Here is a 7,419-nt window from a genome sequence, read left to right on the forward strand (position 1 = left end):
AGAGACGACTGGCTCTCAGTACACATACTGGTGTACTTCTTCAGCTACGTCTTCCATTTGGAATCACTTCAGCACCGGGGTACTTTCAAGAGACAATGGATAAATTAACAAGTGATCTACCTGGTGTAGCTGTCTATCTCGATGATATTCTCGTCAGTGGCAACAACGCAGCCGATCACATTTCCAACTTGCGTGGTCTTCTACAACGACTAAGCAAAAACGGACTACGCTGTCGTCTAGAAAAATGTATTTTCGCTAGTCCTTCGATCGAATATCTTGGTCATATAATATCTTCGGAAGGTATTGCTAAAGGTAACAAAGTTGATGCTGTTTTGGCTATGCCAGTTCTTAAGGACGTTAATACGCTGCGATCTTTTCTTGGTCAAGTACAGTTTTACGGCAAATTTCTTCCTCCAAATTTGTCTATGACATTAGACCCGCTCTATCGTCTAATTAAGAAAGATGTGCCATGGCAGTGGACATCCGAACAACAGTCAGCTTTTGAAGCTGTGAAACAGTTGTTATCATCTGATTCAGTTCTTACTCACTTCGATCCTTCGAAACCGTTAGGAATGGCAACAGACGCTTCAGAAGTTGGTATTGGTGCCATATTGTTTCATCGATTAGCAGATGGCTCTGAACGTCCAATTGCAAATGTATCGAAGATTTTGACTGATTGTCAACGTCGCTACAGTCAAATTCACAAAGAAGCATTGGCAATAATTTTTGGCTTAAAAAAGTTTCATCAATTTCTTTTTGGTCGTCGTTTTACCATCGTCACTGATCATAAACCACTACTGGCTCTATTTGGTCCAACAAAGGCTACTCCAGCTATGGCAGCAAATAGACTGGCTCGATGGGCTTTAATTCTTAGCCAATACAATTATGAAATCGAGTTTCGTAAGACAGCTGAACACGGCAACGCTGACGCGCTCAGTCGATTACCGGTTGACCATGATCGCATTTTCGATGGGGAGGAAAGTAGTGAAGAAAATTTAATGATTTGTGCGGTGAAAACCGTTAGTCGTCAAATCAATATGCATGATCCGAATATCTTGGTCCGCGAGTCGAGCAAAGATCCTGTCATCGCTGCAGTTATTCGCAATGTTCGAGATGGTTGGGTCGAATCCGACAATAATGACGAGATACGGGAATTCCAAAAACTTTCCGAAGCTCTCTCAGTTTCAGGCAAATGCTTGTTCTATGGTCCACGTGTTGTCGTCCCCAAAACTCTTCAAGATCAAGTCTTGAAGATACTGCACCTAGGTCATTTCGGCATTCAACGAATGAAACAACTCGCACGATCTGCCGTATATTGGCCAGGCATTGATTCAGCTATCACTAATCTAGCACACCAGTGTACTAGCTGTGCGGAAAATCAGAACCTTCCATCAAAACCTGCAGTCCATCCATGGATGCTACCAGAACGCCCTTGGAGTCGTCTACATCTTGATCATGCAATCAATTTCATGGGTACTAATTGGCTTATCATGATTGATGCTCTATCTAAATATCCATGTATTCATCCTACGTCTTCTATTAGTGCCAAATCTACCATTGATTTACTGGAAGAAGATTTTGCACACTTCGGTTATCCACATGCTCTAGTTACCGATAACTATTCCTCATTCACTTCTCAGGAATGTCTAGAATGGTGTAATAGTCGAGGTATTGTCCTGCTCAAAGGTGCTCCATATCACCCCGCCACAAATGGTGCTGCCGAACGACTAGTTCAAACTTTCAAAAAAGCCATGAAGAAATCAAACCTACCTCCTAAGAATGCTCTTCAGGAATTTCTCATGGTCTACCGCCGAACTCCTTTAGCAAATGGATCGTCCCCTAGCGAATTACTCAATGGCAGACAAATTCGGGCGCAAATCGATCTGCTTTTGCCATCCCCTGTTCATTTACAACAATCAAAGCAATCTATGGACTCTTCCAAAGTTGTAAAATATTCAGTGGGAGACTTGGTTTATGCCAAATATTTTAGCTCAAGTAATGATTACAACTCAAAATGGATTACGGCTATTGTCACTGAAGTATGCGGTCCTCGATCTGTCATAGTGAAGACAGAGCCTGATGGTCTAGTCTGGCATCGTCATATTGAACAACTCAGGCATCGCTAAAACTCCGGGGAGGTGGAGGAGTCAATAATAGTACAGCCCGATTTGTTGTCGTGTGAGCCGACTGGTCAAGATAAAAAAAAAAAAAAAAAAAAAAAAAACAAGTCAAAACAAGACGATCTAGTAGATGCCTATCAAAGAATAATCAAAACGCTTGCTCTCCGTAAAACCAAGCTGGCGAGGAGATGTTACGGTCCATTCTAGAACTTTCTAGATACAACAGAACATTCGAGAATCTTCCATAGAACCCTCTAGATATATAATAACGTTCCAGAATGTTCTGTATCTTTCTAGGAACTTTCTATTTTACTATAAATATTAAGTTTGTGATATTATTGTATTGTATTGGTATTACTGAATCAAAAATAAAAGCTTTACTGAAATCGAACTTTTCTTTGGATCTGTTAAGAAACATAACATATTTCGTAATTATTTTTCATAGATGAATTAGATTTAATATTAACTTTTAATTTCAAATTTGTAAAAGTATCTTTTGATTATTTTTAGATATTAAAAGTTCAGAAAATATAGTAAAATGTCAAAAAAATCTAATTAATCACTGGAAACACTTTCATCAATTGCCGCACAGTGGCTTGGGATGATCAAAAAACGGCAAAAACTCAGTAAAACCTATTAAACATTGTAAACTAACATATTAATAGTGAAAATAATACTTTTTTAAGTCAAAGAATTCAAATTTGTTAACAAAATTATTTATTACGCGCACCTTTGACGCGTACATTTTGCAGATACGCGTTCGTGCGCGCGTTAGGCTTGACTACATGGATTAAATATATTTTAAGTTAAAATTTTAGAATCTTCAAGCCAAAACACAACACATAAACCTTACTCAACTTGATATTTGTAAAACAATAGTTTTTAAAGGATGTCGATGCATAGAAAAAAGCTTCATTTCAGACTTTTATATTTTTTTTATTACTTACATTACAATTAGTTTAATAACTTCATACGTCTATGGTTTGCCTTGATAATTCTTATGTTTTCTAAAAGATATGCTCAAAATTTTTGGATCTGATCTTACTAGAAGGTAGTGCATCTGACTCATCATAGTGTTTAACCTTGGTATTATTGCCGCGTGCAGATTTCTAGTATTTCTAATCTGTTTATTCAAGCTCTCCAGTGCATCCTCCGAATATACCCATATTGGCAAAGTTTATGGAGAAACTACCAGTAGTAGGAAAAAGCGGGTTCTGGCACATTGAAACTTTTCCATATATAAGCGTGCTAACTTTTTGATGTGCGTGCTAACTTTTTTTTTACCCTTTTGTTACATTTTTTAAAGTCTGTAATGTCCTATAGCGAGAGTGTGAATTCCGTCTTGTAAAATGTTTCTTTTATCGTCGTCGGCGCTGAGTGCGACTTTGTTAATTTCTTCGGTGTAAATGTCGTGCAGATGGGATTCTTCAATTTGCTTCCCTCCGGTTTTGTCTTTGAACATTCCGATGACCTTTTTGTTAACGCCGACCTTGAAACCGACGCTTTGAGTGGCAGGGTGGTTTTTATCGAAATCACTCGTATCAAATCTGTCTAGTACGTCATCAGCAATGTCTTGGTAAAAATCTTCTGTTTCGATTTCGTAAATGAGGGAGTCTGTATTGGTCATGAGGAGTTTTGCGCGATCAGAGTACTTTGGCTTGATGTATTCGTAATGGAATTTAAACATTAAAGTCTTGCTTATATCTAAGATGCACATTCTTAAATAAATGGGTTTGTTGTAAACCAACTTTGTTTTTTTCATGTGCACGGCGATTAATTTTTCATCGAAAATGGTGCGACTTTCGAAACTGGGCTTTTTAGACAATTTATTAGCTTCTTTTTCTTTAGTGACCAGTCAGACGTCTACATGATTTTCAATGATTTCCATAGTTTTTCCAAAGACGGAATTGTTCATGATTTTTAAAAATTCCTTTTCAAAGTTGTTTGCTGCTTTTGTTCTTTAATCGGTGTTGTGGTCGATGTATTCTTTTATCCAAGGGCTTTCTTCAAATTTAATGCCTCGATGTATTTTTGTAATTACCAGTCCCAATTGTTCATACAGTTTAAGGTTTTAATGGTAATTGACGTAATTCTTTTTGTGGTTTAAATTTGGAACGAGCTTGTCGACTTTGTTGATGGGCTTTCTTTCAGGAGCCAAAGGGTAATCGTTGTGCTCGTCGTGAAGATTTTCAGGGTAATCTAAATCAACTTCTAGAATGCATGGCATGGATTTCCAATTTAAAAGCTTGTCTTCAGTCATCCATTCGAAACCGTGAGTGGGAAGAGGTTTGCTCATCGCCCATCCGTATAAATTGTTGGCATCCAAATACTGGATGAATTTAGACACTTTGGTGGGGTCGTACGAATCGCCCATGTATTTGTTATTCGAAGTTCCATGTCGGTTTGAAATCATGCTGATTCCGCCGCGTACTCCTTTTTGAAACATGAGCAACATGTCAGGATCGCTCAGAAGCTCCAACTCTATTTTTGTTTTTTTCAAGCAGGCACCCCATGCTAGTCCGGGAGAGGTGTAATACCAAGCAGGGTCGAGCTTATAGTGTTTCATGCACACATCCCTGAAGTTTTCATTGACACCCGCCAGTATCAGCACGTCAGAGACGTTGTAAAGGTCGTGGTAATCTTTGAACGTTTTGCAGCCAAATTCAGTCCACACATTTTGACCGTGTGCATAGTCTTCAGCGCTTATTCCATCGTCGATGAGCTTGGAGAAAAACGCTTCATTTGGAGGTAATTTTGTTTCAGAAAACTTTTCAATCGAGTCCACCCAATCGTAAGGGTGAACACCTTTTCTTCGCAATAAATCAAACTGCTTTCCAGAGTAATATTTGACAACGTTTTTGGAATGGTCATTGGTTAGATTTTTAACTAAACTTTCTAGAGAAGAGGCCATGAATCTAATGCCGTCGATAAATCGCAATTCTGGAAATACTTCATGCAGTTTTCCATCTTTAACAAACTCATCCACTTTGATTTCTTTTGAAAAGCTGATGTACTTTCACCCCATTGTTACGAATGCATTTTAGTTTTCCTGCCAAATTCTTGATGAAGAAGTGGTTGTCGAAGCCGGACATATTGTGAAAGACGACAGGGAAGAATTTAGGAATTTGATATTCCAAGTTGACTTTTTTGTGAGCAGCTCCTCGGTACTTTCCAGTCAAATGAAAGTGGTCTAGTACTTTGTCATTTTCGAGATTTTTCTCACAAATGTGGCAGTCCGTCACAGCTTTAAAATCCTTTTGCTTTTCGTAGGGCATGACAGCCTTTCTTTTATATTTGTATTTATTGTAAATTTTTCGGACGTCTTATTCGAGACTGTTTAAAAATTTTTGTGCGACGTTGTCATTGTCGCTCTTTGCTGTGTACGTGACAGTCTTTTCTTTATAAACGTTTTCATCAGGACCTTTAATTAAGTAGCAGAAGAAGTTCGGAGCGTGCTTTTGAAATTGTTTGGTGTAAGATTTTTCATTATCGTACTTAACATCTGTATTAACGGCTTGATGAAACTTTCAAAGTCGGCATACACCACAAACGGAACCCTCATCGACCTGTTTTTGTTTTGAAACTGAATGATTATACCTTTTTTAGGAAGTTCGATTCGAACCGAGCTGTGCTTATTACAGTAAGGCTGATGCTTGTGAAGCGCCTCTTCATGGTCGTAACATTGTAAACAATTTGCAAAATATTTCTTTCTTTTACTTTTCAATGTTGAAGAGGAGGCAAATCGACTGAAACTTTTAATGAAGAAATAATGATTGGTGTCTTCGTTTAAAATGAGCAGCAAATCAATTTTTTTTATTCTGTCGTAATGTTCTGATATTTGCAAAGGGTAAGGTTTTTTGTTTTCGTATCCAAAAACGTTCACGCTAATTTCTGTATTGTTTTTTTCAAAATTTCCAATTTTATCGAGCTTGACTGGAAAATCAATTCCTTCCCAATAAAACTTTTCAGACTTTTCAATCAAGTCTTCATCAATTCTTCCGTTATGCTTATTCTTCGGATTCAGCGCCCTGGTGACACACTATTTAAAGCATTCATCGTCTTCATTTTCCATATCATAATTGCCTTTTTATTTTTCAGAGATGGGTCTAGCTTGATCCATGACGAAGCGCTGAGGGGATTATAATTAATAAAGTTAATGTCCATTCTCAAAATGGCGGACACTCTCCAATTTGATCCCTCCTAAATGTAATTAGTCATGTTTTCCAGAATTCTTTCTTTCGCTATTTCATAAAATTCTCCTAAATACGTAGCCTCCAGTACAATTTCATACTTGGAAGGGAAAGAGACAGTGCGAGTGGTTTCCTGTCCAGTGGAAATGCTTACACGAGTCATTTCACTCGTCAAAACAAGGTTTGTTTTTGTATTTCTGTTTCCTCCCATGTCTTTTATCGCTGACTCTTTTGCCAAGTCTAAAGAGGCGGAAGCGTCTTGATAATTTCTTTCGACTTGATGCGAAAATTGATTGGTGACATAATTCAGAGCATGATTGGACAGTGTAAAATGAATGAAAGGTTTGTAAACTGCTGCGCGCGCAATGGATTTAAGAGCCATTGATTTTAGAGAGTCCCTTTTTTTTCGCACTTCGTTTCCCACATCGCTCACTGTTCTCTTCACCGCCTCTGGAACGTATGGATCAATGAGCGCATGCACGCGGTTAAAACTATTGGCGACTACATTTCTGACAATCGTCGTCAGCCTTGAAAATAAACCAGGAGCAAGCACAGGCGTTGAACTTGTAACAGGCTTATCGAGGATATGTCTCGAACCAGGCGCTGGTTTAGCAGTCCTTGATGCAATAATGACAGGATCGTCAAAATTCATTAGATCTTTAGGAGCAGGACTTTGAGCAATATGAGGAGGAGCGGGAACCGGTCTGACAGGCCTCGGAGCAGGACGAGGAGCAGGAACTGGTCTTGCAGCAAGCCTAAGAGCTTCAATGAGATCTGTCTTTTTCATCTTGTAATAAAATTTTATCGCCAGACCTTTGGCGTCATTTCGCAATTCTTTAAACGTTTTTTTTTCCATTTTATATAAAGAAAAAAATTTATTTAAGGTGGTTGTATACCATTAAAAAAAAATCTTGTATTTCAATTTTTTTTTCAATCTTTAATAGTTCATAACATATATAATATGATTAAAATAAAAGTAAAAATTTTAAAATTTAAAAAAGTTAATTATGCGCATAATTATTGATAGACAAATGCCTAAAAATGAATAACTGGCGACAGGGTTTTTTCAGCAACCGTAAATAAATTTGAACTGAAATTTTGGCTTGTGA

This window comes from Hydra viridissima, unplaced genomic scaffold (genome assembly GCF_058129835.1).
Source record: "Hydra viridissima isolate aposymbiotic clone 2 unplaced genomic scaffold, HvirCarnegie_v1 scaffold_7, whole genome shotgun sequence".
Lineage (NCBI taxonomy): Eukaryota > Metazoa > Cnidaria > Hydrozoa > Anthoathecata > Hydridae > Hydra > Hydra viridissima.